The sequence below is a fragment of the Rhododendron vialii genome, chromosome 10a, assembly GCF_030253575.1.
Source record: "Rhododendron vialii isolate Sample 1 chromosome 10a, ASM3025357v1".
NCBI lineage: Eukaryota > Viridiplantae > Streptophyta > Magnoliopsida > Ericales > Ericaceae > Rhododendron > Rhododendron vialii.
This window is the reverse complement of record NC_080566.1, coordinates 17,692,083-17,709,594: the sequence shown is the minus strand read 5'-3', so window position 1 is coordinate 17,709,594 and position 17,512 is coordinate 17,692,083. Positions and strand designations below refer to the sequence as shown.

The 17,512-nt window shown below is 40.3% G+C and overlaps 3 long non-coding RNA genes across 5 annotated transcripts in view; 1 reads left to right on the top strand and 2 right to left on the bottom strand.

Annotated features, from left to right (window-relative positions):
- Window positions 1-6,993: 6,993 nt before the first annotated feature.
- LOC131303723 (uncharacterized) overlaps window positions 6,994-17,512 on the bottom strand; it is a 64,490-nt gene continuing 53,971 nt past the window's right edge. Inside the window, exon 3 of the long non-coding RNA XR_009192156.1 lies at window positions 6,994-7,197. This is a non-coding gene — a long non-coding RNA (uncharacterized LOC131303723). The remainder of the gene's footprint in view (window positions 7,198-17,512) is intronic.
- On the top strand, window positions 7,621-9,519 carry LOC131303721 (uncharacterized). Its single transcript, XR_009192154.1, has 2 exons — window positions 7,621-7,877; window positions 8,204-9,519. It is a non-coding gene; the product is annotated as an uncharacterized LOC131303721 (long non-coding RNA).
- LOC131303720 (uncharacterized) lies at window positions 10,240-12,353 on the bottom strand. 3 transcript variants are annotated; one of them, XR_009192152.1, is made up of 3 exons: window positions 12,100-12,353; window positions 10,746-10,920; window positions 10,240-10,658 (listed from the first exon to the last, which is right to left on the bottom strand). It is a non-coding gene; the product is annotated as an uncharacterized LOC131303720 (long non-coding RNA). The 3 variants fall into 3 exon arrangements; XR_009192153.1 differs by lacking the exon at window positions 12,100-12,353 and adding an exon at window positions 11,936-11,986; XR_009192151.1 differs by lacking the exon at window positions 12,100-12,353 and having other exon boundaries at window positions 10,746-11,926.

Here is a 17,512-nt window from a genome sequence, read left to right as displayed (position 1 = left end):
ATCAGAGTTAGCAACGCAAAAGCTTGAATAAGTCTCAACCTCACGGTTGTCCGGTTGGACATCCGCTTGGACATCCGACTGACTGTCACGACCCTGACCCGCCCCTTGAGGTCTTAATCATGACAAATGCCAGTGATTTCTAGCAGAGGGCTCCCAAAAGACAGATTTCCAAAACCCACGAAATTATCAGCATATAACAGATTTGTTCAAGACTCAAAATAAATGATCAAACTTGATTCTTGTACATCTAACCAACACTTAAACATGTAAAGAAGGTAGGAGATCCCTACCTCGAGGGTTAGAAGCAAGCCCGAACATGGAGGAAACCTCAAAGTGCTCCGATCATGATTCTTCTTCGATCAATAGGAAGATCTCGTCGCGTAGAACAACTTTAGTACTTGGGATTTTTCCGAAATCTCATTCTAAGGCGATGAAATCGAAGAGAGAAGTTTTGAGGAGAGGTGAGAAAGAGAGAGAGTCGGTCGAGGGAGTAGAGAGAGAGAAACGTGTGTGTGTCTGCCCGGAAAAGAAAAGAAATATATGTGGGGGAGAATTATCCCCTACACACACCTTCACTTATACACCCATGCATATTACACTTGCATCCCGAACTTCTAAATTCTAGCACATTCGACATCCGAACTCATTCTCCATTTTATATCACAACTCATGCCTTAATAAAACATAAAGAATTATGGAAATAAAATACGGGTCTCTACACTGACAAATGCAGGTTAAGTCCAGAAAACGTTTAAGAGGAGTAACATTAAAGACCATAAAACTGATTTTCTTCATACCAAACACAGGAAAATGAAACATATGATAAAATGTTTGGAGGGTGATTTCTTTATCAAGATCATTTGTACTCTCCATCAAGTATGATATTTACGAATTCAATCAACTCAACATTGAATCCAAAAAAAACTTTTGACATCAAGAACACAAAACTTTTTCATAAATGATTAGACATGCCGAGTTCTCGTCGAATGAAACAAAATTGTTCTTCACCAAGGGGTTTTGTGAAAATGTCCGCCAATTGCTTGTCGGTACTAATAAAGTTAAGTTCAATATCCCCTTTTTGAACATGATCTCTTATAAAATGATGTCTAATCTCAATATGTTTTGTTCGAGAATGTTGAATTGGATTCTTGGTTAAGCTAATTGCACTAGTATTATCACATTTAATAGGAATATGATCATATTGCAAATTGAAATCCTCCATTTGTTGTTTGATCCACAATATTTGGGCACAACAACTTCCGGCCGCTACATATTCCGCCTCGGCGGTAGATAGAGCTACGGAATTTTGTTTCTTGCTATGCCAAGACACTAGAGAGTGCCCTAGAAATTGGCAAGTCCCACTTGTACTTTTACGATCAACTTTGAAACCTCCAAAATCCGCATCTGAATAACCAATTAAATCAAATGCAACTCCACGTGGATAAAACAATCCTAAGTCATGAGAACCGGCAACATATTTAAAAATACGTTTAATAGCTTTTAAATGCGATTCTTTAGGACATGATTGAAATCTAGCACACATGCAGACACTAAACATTATATCAGGTCTACTTGCCGTGAGATAAAGTAATGAGCCGATCATACCTCGATACATCTTTTCATTGACGGCCTTACCATTCTCATCTTTGTCTAGCTTAGTTGATGTGCTCATTGGTGTGCTCGTTGGCTTTGATCCTTCCATGCCAAACTTCTTAATAAGTTCTTTCGCATACTTGGCTTGGTTGATTAGGATCCCCTCATTAGTTTGCTTGATTTGAAGTCCGAGGAAGAAGTTAAGCTCCCCCATCATACTCATTTCAAATTCACCTTGCATACACTTAGCAAACTCTTTGCACATATTATCATTAGTGGCACCAAAGACAATATCATCAACATATATTTGAATAATGAGCATATCTTTACCTTTGGCTTTAATGAAAAGAGTAGTATCAATTTTTCCACGAGTAAAGCCATTGTCAAGCAAGAATGAACTAAGTCTATCATACCATGCACGTGGTGCTTGCTTCAAACCATATAAAGCTTTTGAGAGTTTAAAAACATGATCGGGGTATACATGATCTTCAAAGCCGGGAGGTTGTTTGACATAAACTTCTTCATTTATGAACCCATTCAAAAATGCACTTTTCACATCCATTTGATAAAGCTTGAAATTTTTGAAAGATGCAAAGGCAAGTAATATGCGAATAGCCTCTAATCTAGCTACCGGTGCAAAAGTTTCTTCAAAATCAATACCTTCTTCTTGATTATAACCTTGAGCAACAAGTCTAGCTTTATTCCTAACAATATTTCCGGATTCATCTAGCTTGTTACGAAAAACCCATTTAGTACCTATAATAGTGTGATCAAGAGGCTTAGGTACTAATGCCCAAACTTTATTCCTTTCAAATTGATTTAACTCATCTTGCATGGCCAAAATCCAATTTTCATCATCTTGAGCTTCCGGAAAGTTTTTAGGCTCAATTTGAGAAACAAAAGCTTGATTTTCACAAAAATTTCTATGAGACGAGCGAGTGGTTACCCCTTTCGAAACTTCTCCAAGAATCAAGTCCTTTGGATGGTTTTGCACGAATCTCCAATCCTTGGAAAGATCTTGGTTGTCTCCCATGGCATCTTGAGGTTGATTAATAACTTCATCTTCTTTGATTTGAGAGCTTTCTACTTGAGTATCACCATCAACTTTTTCTTGATTTTTCAAGTCATGAATCTCATGTGTAATTTCTAAGTCATCATTATCAACAACATCCTTAGTAGCACAAGGATTAGATTCATCAAAGGAAACGTGAATAGATTCTTCAACAAGATTAGTGCGCTTATTATAAATTCTATATGCTTTGCTAGTAAGAGAGTAACCGATAAAGATGCCTTCATCCGATTTTGAATCAAATTTACCCAAGTTATCTTTTCCATTGTTTAATACATAACATTTACAACCGAAGGCATGAAAGTAATTAATGTTGGGTATTCTACCATTCCAAAGCTCATAAGGAGTTTTCTTGAGGATAGGCCTAATTAAAACTCGATTCAAAATATAGCATGAGGTATTAACGGCTTCCGCCCAAAAATATTTTGGCAAAGAGTTTTCACAAAGCATAGTGCGGGCCATTTCTTCCAGAGTACGATTTTTTCTCTCTACTACTCCATTTTGTTGAGGAGTACGAGGTACGGAAAAGTTATGACCAATACCATGTTCATCACAAAACTTTTCATATAAAGAATTGTCAAGTTCTTTTCCATGATCCGTACGAATATTAGAAATAACAAATCCTTTTTCATTTTGAACTCTTCTACAAAGTTTAGTGAAATTAGGATAAGCCTCATTCTTATGAGCTAGGAACATCACCCATGTATATCTAGAGAAATCATCAACAACAACAAGACAATAATAGTTTCCACAAAGACTTGGAGAGCGAGTTGGTCCAAACAAATCCATATGAAGTAATTGCAAAGGTCTAGTAGTTGAAACAACATTTTTGGACTTAAAAGAAACCTTGGTTTGTTTTCCTTGTTGGCAAGGACCACAAAGTCTATCTTTTTCAAATTTGATTTTAGGAAGACCTTTTACCAAATTTTTTCTAGAGAGTTTTGAAATAGCATCCATACTTGCATGTCCTAGGCGCCTATGCCAAAGCCAACTATTTTCACTCAAAGCGGAAAAACATTTTATATCACAATTACTTAAATCATTGAGATTAAAAACATATACATTTTCAAGTCTTTGTCCAACGAAGAGTGTCTTGTTACTTTTGACATTTTCAATGATACATTTGGATTTTTCAAAGATAACACGATTTCCTCTATCACATAATTGACTTATGCTAAGAAGATTGTGTTTTAAACCACTAACAAGTAAAACATCTTCAATAATAGGAGAATTACCTATATCACCGATTCCTATGATTTTGCCTTTGTTGTTGTCTCCAAATGTGACATGTCCACCATCTTTAGGCGAAAGAGAATTGAAAGCCCTCTTGTCACCGGTCATGTGTCTTGAACATCCACTATCAAGGTACCAACTTCCTTCCTTGAGAGAACTTTTGAAGCATACCTACAATAGCACATCAATTCTTGACTTTTGGTACCCAAATCATCTTGGGTCCTTGAAGGTTAGCATTGATACGGTTCTTAGGAACCCAAACCTTTTTTGCATTAGAAGATGAGTATCCTTTCATAGGACATGTAGGAGAAATATGACCAATTTTACCACAATAATGACATGTCAATTTAGAATGGCTAGAAGGAGGAACATCTTTTTCAAAAAGATTTTTGTGTTGAGTGGGATTATAACCAATTCCGGCCTTGTGAAAAGAAACCATTTGTTTTCCAAGAAGAATGTCTAAACTTTCTTTTCCATTAGTGAGTTTTGAAAGAGAATTAGTTAAATCATCAATTTGTTTTTCTAAAGATTCGTTTTTGGAAGTATCCTTCAAATACTCTTTTTCTTTTTCCAAAGAGGTTCTTAAACTTTCATTTTCTTCCTCCAAAATATCTTTCTCTTCAATTAAATCATCCATTTCTAGTGAGAGATCTTTAGCAACCTTTTTAAGAAATTTGTTTTTAGAAACAACTTTTTCAAATTCTACTTTCAACTCTTTATAGGCAATAAACAATTCATCAAAGGAATAGGATGAGTCGAGATCTACCTCGTTTTCTTCGATGGCCATGAAACACAAGTTAGCGACCTCTTGTTGCTCATCGTCCTCATCGGAGCTACTATCGTCACTATTGTCCCATGTGGCCATCATAGCTCTCCTTTTGTCCTTCTTTGAATATTTTTTGGCATATGGACATTCACTTTTGATGTGGCCGGGCTTCTTGCACTCGTAGCAAATGATTGGATCCTTTTTGCTACTTTCTTCTTTGCCTCCATCTTTTCTTGAAAATCCTCTGCCTTTGTGAGATGCTCTATTTTTGAGGAGTTTCTTGAACGTTTTTGTGATGAGCGCCATTTCATCATCCTCACTTTCGTTGCTTGAATCCTCCTTGCTTTTTGATTTGCTTGTTGTACTTTTGAAGGCAAGATCCTTAACTTTCTTCTCTTTTTCACCCTTGAGGTTGTGATGCATTTCCTCCGTCATGAGAGATCCCATGAGCTTGTTCATCGTGTATGTTGAGAAATCTTTGGATTGTAGGATGATGGAGGTGGTAGTGTCCCAATTGGTTGGCATGGAACGGAGCACCTTCCTTGTCATTTCGGATTGACTGTAAATCTTTCCAAGAGCTTTTAAACCGTTAGTAATACTAGCAAATCTAGCAAACATTTGAGATATAGATTCATCCGGTTTCATTTTGAAGAGCTCATAGCTATGCACAAGAATATCAATTTTGGACTCCTTAACTTGACTATCTCCTTCATGTGACATTTCTAACTTATCCCATATTTCTTTAGCCGATTCACATGCGGAAACACAATCATATTCATTGGGAGTAATAGCACAAAAAAGAAGGTTCATAGCTCTATAGTTCTTTTCTATTGAAGCCTTTTCCAAATGACTCCACTCATAATCTGGTTTAGGCATAGTCTCTTCTCCAACTTTCTTAGTAGGAATAATGGGACCATTTTTGATAATTTTCCATAGATCATAATCCGTGGATTGAATAAAGATCATCATTCTATTTTTCCAATGAGAGTAATTTTCTCCGGTGAACAAGGGAGGTCTATTGGACGATTGACCTTCGATACAAGAAACATTACTAGTGGTTGCCATGGATCTTAACTCTTAGATGGTTAATCTACAAACAAGAGCCGAGGCTCTGATACCAATTGTTACCCAAATTATGCAACCTAGAGGGGGGGTGAATAGGATTGCTAGTAATAATTACCAATAAAAATTTATCTCTAACAATATATGCAAACAATAAGTATGCAATCAAAATAGAGAGATAGAGAGATAGAACCCGTTTATAGTGGTTCGGTCCGGATTTGTCCACGGTCCGGCCCTACTCCACTTCTCCTCAAGCAATTACTTGAAGGTTAGACTAATCTTTAAAAGATTACAACTTGTAAGTCTTGCGGGTGCTTACAAGAACCGAATGCCTCTAGCTTTCCCGAGGAGCTAGCACAACCGCAAGAATTTTCTCCGAAAACTTCTCAAAAACAATAACACCCAAATTCCAACCCGAATTTGGTCTTCTAAGCTTTCAAGTGTTTGACTCAAACACTCACTTAGGAAATACAAGTATGTGAAGAAGGTATGAAAATTATCGCTCACGACTTGTACAAATTTTCTCTCAAGAATAATATGAAAGTGGAAGAACAATGAGAATTTTTGGCTTTGATCTTTTGAGAATTTGCTCTTGCAATAATATGGAATGTTGTAGCTTGTGTATGTACTCATTAATGAGTTCTTGATGCCTTATATAGCCATCCATATGCTTCCTAGCCGTTGGAAACTAGCCGTTGGAAACTAGCCGTTTGAAACTAGCCGTTGGAAACTAGCCGTTTGAAACTAGCCGTTGGAAACTAGCCGTTGGAAACTAGCCGTTTGAAACTAGCCGTTGGAAACTAGCCGTTTGATAGAGTGGTCATCCGGGTGGTCGTCCGGTTGTCACAGCTTTCTGTTCAGACAGCCGGCTTGTCAGCCGGTTCGTCAACCTGTGGCTCACAATTTCATCTAAATAAATCGTTAAAGCATGTATTGAGCTCAATAAAGTCTTTGTAAATATAAATCATGAATCCAAGAGACTTTATGCTATATTTCAAGGTCACGAAAATATTTAATTCGGGAATCGACTTTTCGATAATTTTGTATTTGCCGAATAAAAATATCATTGAATTAATCATCAAAATAATTAATAGAGATGCATATAAATTTTCACAAATTATAATGCATACATTTTTCAACACACCAAAAATCTAACTACGACGAAAACAAGAAATCATATAGCCACTCAAGAGAAAATAAGTAATTTAAATAAAATTCAAATATTTAACGAAAATTTTTATTGACCAAAATTGAGGGGCGTTACATTATATATTTCAAAAAATAACATTATATGTTCACATATCATGCCACCATTATCCTTGTTTCTAGTCGCACCTTGAATCCCAAGTTGAATGTTGATGAGGCCACAGGGGGTTGACCTTCATTTTTTCACCGTTTCTTCATCAAAACCTTCATCGGATGCTTCAAAATTTTAATTTTCTGCCTCCGAATAGCATTCTCATAACCTCTATATCTACATATATACATATTCAAAACAACATAAAACAACATTAATATATCTAAAAAATGAGATATAATATTATATGTCTAACTTTAGGAAAAACACATATTACACATGACAGAAGTTCACATATAAAGTTATATACTCTATTGTCCATTACTTATTGAATTGGTCCGCGCAGCGGCCTCTTCAACTTACTTCTAATAATATATGGATATATCCATATGTGCTTTTGAGAGGCCAGGACAAAATCTCATATACAACGTTATATGTTCTCTATGCAAATTGAAATAATTTTTTTATGTCAATACAAGCTCATGTATGTATGTGTGTGTGTGTGTGTGTGTGTGTGTGTGTATATGTATGTATATATATATATATATGTATGTATGTATATATACACACACACACACACACAATCCGGATCCCTTGAGGGATCCCGGATGAGAGTTTGGTGCGGGATGAAGCTGAGGGCCGTTGGATTTAATCCAATGGCCAGGAAAAGAGAAGCCAATAAAGTCTAGGGAAATTACACTTTACCCCTCAACCCTCACACTTGCCCCCTTTTGTTTTCATTCCACGCAAACCAGAGAGGGAGACAGAGAGAGAGAGACGAATGAAGACGAACAAAGAACGAAGAGGAGAAGAAGATCAAAGACGAACGACGAAGATTGAAGCCAGCATCCATCGAGGTATCTCTCTCTTTCTCTCTCGAAAAAAGAAGAAGTCTAGATCGTTCTGGTTTCTCAGAAATTAGGTTTGTTTTTTTTTTAGGACGAACAATGAAGAATGAACAGGAGAAGAAGAACAAAGACGAACGACGAAGATTAAAGCCAGCATCTGGTTAGGGCTTTTTTTGCCCATTCGAAATAGGCAAAAAATTAGGGCTTTTTTTTGGGATTCAAAATCAGCAAGCTAAAAGAACAGGTGGTGGTGTATTGGTTCACTAGTTTGCTGGAAAATCCATAAGGTGATTGTTCTTACACTATTTACATTGTTTTTTGGATCTCATGTATAGTGAAGAGAAATATCATAAAAAGTTCAGTACCCATTGTCTCTGTTGAACCCCCGGACTGTCCTGTGGATGGTAGTGGGTGATTCCTCTCACTGGAGGTGGGGATCGTAAATAAGAACTTATGAATTTTGAGTCTTGACGCATCTATGTCGACATACGGAATGGTAATCTATGATTTGATGCTTTTAATTTTCATACATGGTGTCATAGGCAGACTAGTCACTAGTGGGATGCTTGAGCTTGGCTTCATTATGTATTGCACTTGATCTTGGTTTGAGTTTGGCCAATCTTTTCTAAGCTTAGTTTTCAAATGCAAGTTGCTGTTCTGGACTCGATAGCGACGTCATCTGTGAGCTTTTCTTTTATCCTCTTGTTTGCCAATTTGGCTTTTGTATTATCAAGAATTGTGATGCAAATCTGCAAAAGGTGCTACAGAGACATAGTTGGGACTTAAAATATGACCACCATTGACACTTTGCTTCTCCTAATTGTTGTCATGAGTCATGAATTAGACTTGTTTTTCCTTTTGTCATTGCTTTCCCATGTTCTCTCGGAAGCCAACATGGTTTGAAAGAACCACTGAAAGTTAGGGCAAAGACTTGTGGTAAGCGTTTGAAAGGAGAAAAAGAGAAGACCGTCAAGAAAAGTAGGAAATGTCATGGGTGTGGGTTATTGGGGCAGTCGCATGACAAAAAAAAATTGTCCGAAACTTATGAACATGTAAGTGTACTTGTGTATTTGTAATTTGAACTTATGTAAGTGTACAAACAAGTCACCATCTGTTCTTTGACTGTGTGTATGTTTCCCAGGTGTGTAAAAAGATAAAAGTCATTTTGAGGCCTTGGCTTGCCTTCTTGGGACGTTGTATCTGAGATTCAATGGGGCAGTCAGCACTGTAAGGGGAAATTATTGAAATTTTCTGTCTATAAACTGTTTATGCATTGCTGCCACTGTTTATGCAGTTTGGAAAAAGAGAAATAGTCGTATATTTAGACAACATGGTATGGACCACTCTACTCTGGTGAAATGTATTTGGGATGAGATCAAGGCTGGGGTGAGTTCATGGAGAAATGTGCATGTATCTGCTGGGAACCAAGACTGCTGTGTGGCTTTGGGGCTCAATCCTGCTATATTTGCTAAGGCTAGTTGTGCTTAGCTTAGTTGGTCATGGAGTTGTGTCTTCCTTTTTGCTATTTTGACTTCCATAGTCTATGTGGAATTTTTTGTATTTGGAGAAATATATTTGGAAATTTTTGTATTTGGAGAAATGTATTCAGATAGTCTGCTCTGGAGAAATGTATTTGGAATTTTTTGTTTTCCATTCTTGTCCTATCACTCTCTTCTCCCGGGTTGAATAAAAACACGAGGAAGATTGTTGGTCGAGTTCCAAAACTGTGTGAACTGTCGAGGATTTTGATTCTCCTCCACGAAATTAAAAATGTAGGTAACCAGTTTCGTCTTGTATGTCCTCTTCCTTCCAAATAACCACATTTGACACAAGTGCACAACCATAACAAGTAATCACATAGCCAAAAATATATATATGAACCAGATTAAAGAAGTTACTAGGATTTAGACAAACTGAAAAGCCTGGTTGAGTTAGTTGAAAAAACATAACGACTTTTGGTTTAATTGAAAATCTCAAACTATGGCCTGTGCTATCACAATGCAGGAGCATCCTAGGTATACACCCATCAAAAGATTGATTTTCCTCCTACAACTAGCTGCCAGTTTTGGGATTAGTGGTTGGTCTCCCTTCATCAGCTAGAAAAGAATGCCGAATCATGATTCATTATGGCTGTAAATACTTGGAACATGGCTTTTAAAAGTTGAGTTGAATCATGTTTGTAAGCAACACTCGCACTTGGAACTACTTCCAAAGAAAAACACGTTCCTAGATGACGGAATACGCAAAAGATACATCATTCAGAGATCACTTTGCTGGTAGTAGTGCAAATAACGACATTTGATAGTCTTTCAAATGGCTACCTTGTAGCTTCATCTTAACAAAAATAAGTGCATCACGCTTCGAAGCAAACTACCACTTGGACCACTTATATAGACCACATACAAGGCTGCCAATTTCACTAACCTAGTAATAGTATCATAACAAACATACTACTACTACTACTACTACTACTTGAGATCACAGGCTGCTTTTGCCACACATGTACGACACAACACAAAGAACAACAATCCAAAGATAATTCCAGTTCATTTTCCCCCCATTTCTCATTCTCATTTGCATTGCATCAATCTCCTTCTTCATGGCTTCAATCTTCATGTGATTGTTGTCTTCTGCATTTCTTCTCTAATGCTCATGGATGTTGAACTCTCACATTGTTCAACAGTCATCACAGCCTTTTTTTTTGGTTTGAACCATCATTGGCCCAAAATCAGCCCTTCCTTGCAAAATACAAGGCTCATACCAGCAAAAAAAACCACAATCCAAGTTTAACTATAAAAAAAGAACACAATCAGAACACAATCCAAGTTTAACTATAAAACAAGAAGAGAATAAATTGGGGCAATGCATGCAGCTCACCTTATAGTTTGCACATCCGAAGAACCTTCGACCTGGATTCTTTTGTGTTCCAGATTTCCTCAATGGTGTTGGTTCTCCGTAATAACAAAAGATCCCAAAATCGGGATCACCACTTCCATTGTTACCCGAACTGCTTCCTTCCATGAAATAGGTTACTTTCCTTATGATTCTCCTCCTATAATGTAACAATTGGCCGCTCTATGATACTCAAAACAATTAAAGGTTTTGACAATACACGTAAGATCAATTGCTAACTAATGCTTTATAACAAAATCGGAATTCTCTACCACGTTGGTAACAAAACACTAACAGTTCAGCTAGATGCAGTTCTCTACCAAAATGCCACTATATGCTAGATGCAATTCTCTACCACGTTGGTAACAAAACACTAAGAGTTCAGCTCTAAACAACAACTATATGTATGGTTACAGTTGAGATATATCACTTAACTCTCAATTCTGCTGCATCATATTGTCTATTCAAAGTTTCCACATTGAATTTATAGTACACTATCCATGAAAGAACCAACTATAACCCTGACTATAAGGCTAGAAAATTGAGGAGTAAAAGCATCTTAAAGTCATTCATTTTAAAAGGTACAGCAATGTTCCTATGGCTGAACAAGGAGTACAGCATGTTAGTTATCAGGAATCTTGCAATTGCTAACTAATGCTTTTATAATGGCACAACTCATGAACCCAGTTGGCCCAGCTCATCAGCAAAACTGATGCAGGGACACAACCCCCTTAGCTATATAAGAAAGAACTGCAGCCTCAGTCGGGTTTCGCATTTTTCCAGTTTAACCAACAACCATAGTGATAGTAAACAAAAATGAAAATAACCAAATCAAAACAAATTGAGGGTAAATTCCAGGATTGGGAAGTCTCATGAAACAAGCAAGTAGGCTCAGGAGGTTTAAGAAACAAGAAAAATCACTCCTTTTTAGTACCCAAAGCCACCATCTTCCAACTCTCCACCGATAGATCAGAAGAAAAACAAAATCGGAAACCTACCCAACAAATGCAATAAGTGGTACAAAAACCTAGTTTAATAAATGGATGGTAGTAGACAAAACCTGGGTTACAGGTGGTAGTTTGCTGATTTTGAATCCCAAAAAAGCCCTAATTTTTTGCTGATTTCGAATGGGCAAAAAAAGCCCTAACCAGATTTTGAGAGAGAGAGAGAGATACCTTGGTGGATGTTGGCTTTAATCTTTGTCGTTCGTCTTCGTTCTTCTTCTCCTCTTCGTTCTTCGTCGTTCGTCGTTCGTCTTAACAAAAAAAAAACCTAATTTCTGAGAAACCAGAACGATCCAAAAAAAATTTTTTTTTTTTCGAGAGAAAGAGAGAGATACCTTAGTGGATGCTGGCTTCAATCTTCGTCGTTCGTCTTCATTCTTCTTCGATATTCTTCTCCTCTTCGTTCTTCGTTCGTCTTCATTCATCCCTCTCTCTCTGGTCTGCGTGGAATGAAAACAGAAGGGGGCAAGTGTGAGGGTTGAGGGGTAAAGTGTAATTTTCAGAGACTTTATTGGCTTCTCTTTTCCTGGCCGTTGGATTAAATCCAACGGCCCTCAGCTTCATCCCGCACCAAACTCTCATTTGGGATCTCTCAAGGGATCCGGATTGTGTGTGTGTATATATATATACACATATATACACACATATATGCTCCTTCAGCTACTGATGCCCTTAAACTCCTTAAATTCGGACTTGTGCTGTGTGTCGTTGGATGTCATCCAACGGTTGGGGAAATGAGGGGAATCTCGTGGGTAAAAAAGAGTCTGAGTCGGGTAAATGATTCGCGGGTCATAACCGAGTTATAACACCCGGATCCCTTATTCCACTGTACGCTTTCAATTTCATTTCACGCTAGAGAGAGAGTGTGTGGGCACACGCCCCAAAAATTCTATTTTTAAGTATAAAATCGGGTGGGGCCCTTCTTGGGAAGCGCGGCGAAACGCTTACAATTCAGAGTCGACACTCGGGTTTTGCAGCATGCACCCAAGGAACCGAACTTGAAACGTTTGCTACGTTATTTGATTTTTGAAAAGGCATAGACTGGTCCGTCGTCACCTTCGATATCAGAGGTTCGGGAGCCAGGTTACGAGAGGGGAAGGGTTTATGGCACCCCTCCGCCCAATCCGGAGATCGGTCTCTACTCGGGCATTTTGTAAAACGTTTGCATTTTTCTCTCATTAATCATTTTTTAGCCATAGCCAATTAGGGCGGGGGAACAGTTAATGGGGGTTTAAAACTGTAACAAGTTGCATTATATGACAAAATGTTTATGGATGACTTATTGATTGAAGCAAAGAGTATAGATTGAGAACAAGCACCTGTGAGCATTTTAGACAAACTGGGGACACACCAATCCAGAAGGAGGCACGCAAGAGGAAGCTGTATGCACTGGCCAGGCCACTGCATGCAGAGACAACTTGCGTACGTCACAGAAAACTGGCGTGCGCTGGTAAATCTAAGCTCACAGCTCCTATTTCTCAACCCTCTGGGCTCTGGAAGGACCAATGCACACCCAGGACAAACCACACAGTTAGTATCGCAGCATATATACGGTTACAGACAGCATAAACGAATCTTAAGGAGACAAAATAGACAAGACACCCCATAAACAGTGTGGGGAAGTAAACAAAGGCCAGGGTTAACTCTCATGCAAGGGCCAGCCACTGGACCCATTGTAACTGTCGTACGCCAGTCCAAAGACCCCGTATGCCAGTTACTCTATTTGGTCTGTGCTTGGCTTTGCATGATCTGGGCTCTGGAACATGACCAGAAGGATCCCAGAGGCCTTCTGAAACAAAAATAACGAATGATAACTACACAGCTCTAAAATACAGAAAGTAGTAAATGAGTTCTTATCATGCTGAAAGGTGATAAAGTAAAAAGAAAGTAGAAAGATGGATGATCAATGATCCCCACGCCAGTACTGCACGTATCACCCTGACTGGCGTACGGCTCATTCTTACTGGCGTGCGCAATTGATGACCATACTCGATCCTAGAAATGTTGCCAGCTTTAGGGTCAGGACTGGTATTGATTACCAGCCTTGACCCCGCTAACACCCCTCAGGGGTCAAAACAGGTTGCAGAATAAAAGGTGGTATACCTATTTACGATGGAGATTGATGGAAGGTTTGAACTTGAACTTGAAGTTTAAGGGATGGATGATGGGTGTGAGGGTGTGGTGAGTGTATGGAGAAGTGTTTGCTTCCTCTTCCAACTGATGGGAGAAGTAAGAAAGCAAAAACAAGAAAAAAGAGAGCTTGAATGCTTTTATGAGTCTTTAACTTGTGAACCCCTTGCATATAAATGCAAGGGGGGTATTTATAGCCAAAGAATGACTGAGAGAGGGCTAGTAACTAGCTGGTTAAGGGTTGGTTAGGTTAAGAAGAGAGGTCTCCATGCATTAAATGCATGGGACTTGGGTTGAAAGGTGGTGTAGGAGAGAGGGGGAGCCGGCTGCACAATTGTAATCATCAGGGGACTGTAGACTACGTCAGGGTGGCCACAAAAGTCTTGAGCACGTGGTTGAATAGTGACATTTGACTAACTTTGACTGGCGTACGCCAACATCGTACCTGCGTGCGCTGGTGGTAACTGAGTCAACGGTCGATGACTGACACGTGGCAGTTTACCAGCACACGCCAGCATAGTACTGGCATAAGCAAGCATGGTTTTGCTGAGTGTAGCAGGCCGAGCAAAGTGGCTCGTGCTGTTTCCCAGCGTGGTCCAGTATTCCTATCAACTCCAATCCATCTTTCTCTCAACGTTCGGAACTCCGAAGGCCTCCGTAGCCGAGGGTGTCGTTAAATACGACTTCCTTAATCGCCTCAGTTTTCAGTACCCACGCGAACGGGAAACTCGCTCGGATTGGACACCACCCTAGGTCGCACAACATGCTCGGTGCCGAACGAAACGTAGCCATCGCTCCAGCTCGCCCACATGGGAACAGCAACCGTGGCAATGGTGATGGTTGTGACATCATCCAAACGGTTAGGAGGATAGCGATGGTGGCACGTGAAGGTGCCAGCTTATCCTATAAATGGTAACAAAACCCTAAACGTGACATAAGAGTGATGTCAGCCGACGCTTGTTGAGCGTTGGTGCATTCTTGGAGATCAAGCTAAAAGGTTCCTTATAAATACCCCATTATGCCTACTTGGAGGAGGTACGCACAGAAAAAACCCTAGCTCCTAATCCCTAATTCCTCCCTGCAAGTAAACTGACTCTTGCACCGGAGGGCCATCCCGGAGGACCTCCGGTGTGGTCTTTAGTCATGCTTCATTTTGCAGAGCAAAGAAAGGAACTTGGAGCGGACCTCCAGCCCACTTTCAGAAAGTATGAACCACTCGGAACGGAGCCCCCACACTGAGGCCATTTGGTTCTGGCTTGAGGGGTTTGGAGGAGGCTTGACAAAGGTTTGAATGAGGTTCAGGATGCTAAAAACTCAAACACACCAATAACCTCAGATTGTTCTTGACCGTAATCATCATTGGCGATTCAAAGACCGTAAGTAAACCAATTTGGACAGTCCAGAATAGGGTGTCTATAGTAGCCCCCCTTTGACGGCACTTGAAGCACCATTGATTTGATACAATAACGTCAAAGGTTTTCTAGACACCCTTTTGAGCTGCCTAGAACAGGACATACATGAAATTTAAAGAACCTGCTCGGTTGAATGTTCATGAGCGATCATCGCTACTAGGGTTGATATAGACTGCTGTTGGGCTAAAAATAGAAAGGATAGAACGAGTTGTCCCAGAAGAAGGGGAACTCTCCTGGGGAATAATCTGTTGCAAGCGGATCGACTCCTTTGGGGAAGGAACTATTGGACGGATAGATCATCGTCGATTTGAAAATCGGACGAATGGATCGCCGTTGATTTGAAATGGAATGGATAGATCGTCGTTGATTTGAAATTGGACGGATAGATCGTCGTTGATTTGAAATTGGACGGATAGATCGTCGTTGATTTGAAATTGGACGGATAGTTTGTCGTTGATTTGAAACTGGACGGGCAGACCGTCATTGATTTGAAACTGGACGGGCAGACCGTCGTTGATTTGAAATTGGACGGATAGACCGTCGTTGATTTGAAATTGGACGGATGGATCCTCGCTGATTTGAAATTGGATGGATGGATCATCGTTGATTTGACGGATGGATCGTCGGATCTCTACTTGGGGAAAAACCTGCACTTCGGGATTCAATGTGATGCGGGGCCAACTGGGCTTTTAGTTGTGAATGGACTTCAACTTAGGGATTGATTTGGGCCTGAGGCCCAAATGTTACTGGCGTACAGCTCTTCACAACTAGCGTACGTCAAAAAATTCAAAAGACCCGAGCCCAGATCCGGCCCAGACCAGGCCCAATTGCTTCCCATGTCACATAAACTTCCGTACAAGTTTTGAAACCGCCATACCTCGGTTTTGAACTCCCAAAATCTTCCAAACTCTCCCAAATCTCTCAATTTCTCCCTCATTCTACCATTTTTCTCCAAAACCCACTTTCCCACACTCATCCATGGCAGAATCCGGTGGCGGCAGCGGCAATGACGTTGGTGGTGACGAGAGGAGTCGATCAAGGGTTGAAAGCGAAGCTCCGGAGCCTCAAATCGACGATCAAACAATGGAGGACACTCCAGCAGGTATCGGTGCAGAGGTTTCAACCAGCACAGGCGGTGGCGATGGCCATGCAACGGAGGTAGGTGGCGGCGGTGATAGGCGTATGCCAGGAGAGGTGGGGCATACACCAGATGTCGTCGGTACAAGGGGTCCACGGGTTCGACGGTTGGACTCTCGGAGCGGTGTAGAAGGCTCGGTAGTCACTGGTTTGGGCTTGGTTGGAGTCGGCATCGGCGGCAGTAGCGATAGTGGTGGTGGAGATGATCGACCGGAGACACCACCGAGAGATCCGGTAAGGGGTAAAGATCCAATGGTTGAAGAGGAGTCTGCCCATGGGGTACCAACAGAGGAGGTTGAGTTTAGGCCAACAGTAGGGTCTTCGGCGCACGTTCCTATTACGCGCAGAGACTTCGCAGAGTTTGTGACAGAGGAGGAGCTTGGCCGATTGTTCCGAGAGAATCTGGCGGTGGTGGCTGCAGTGATAGCAGTGCGAGAGGATCGGTAAAGGTAGGTTGAGAGAGCTCAAGAGGAGGAGCGTTTGAGAGAGGAGACCGAGAGAGCCGGGGTCGAGGAGGAGGCCTTTGTGCGAGAGTCTGAGGCAGTTGAGGAGGCTCAGGGGGATGAGATATGGTCGTACGAGCACGCAGTGACACTTGCTGAGTCCTTATGGCAGGCACCCCGTGCCAGGTTTGTTGCAGATACGTATGCCTTACCAGAGCCACACTTGTTCATACCGTCCGGGGTTGAGAGCTACACGCCCCTACGAGATAGCTATGACGCAGAGCTCGTACTGAGGGATCCTGAGCGACACCTATCCATGGCTTGGGCACAGGTATACTTTTGGACTTACCTTGATATTCATGTTGCATCATTGTAACTGTACGTAGCTTGAATTGGCATAACATAGTTTGCAATGTATATAGGTTAATACCTTGAACTGTGGCTCGACTTAGTAAACAAAATGCGATAATATACCTCGACCTTGGAACTTTATTTGATTTGATAAAACCCTTGGTATAGCTGAATTGGAACGTAGAGCACCAATAACTTCAACGAAAATTGCTAAGGCCAAGCTTGAATCAATTGTAGGCTACCTCGACGGATGACATAGTCCTTTAAACTTGAAT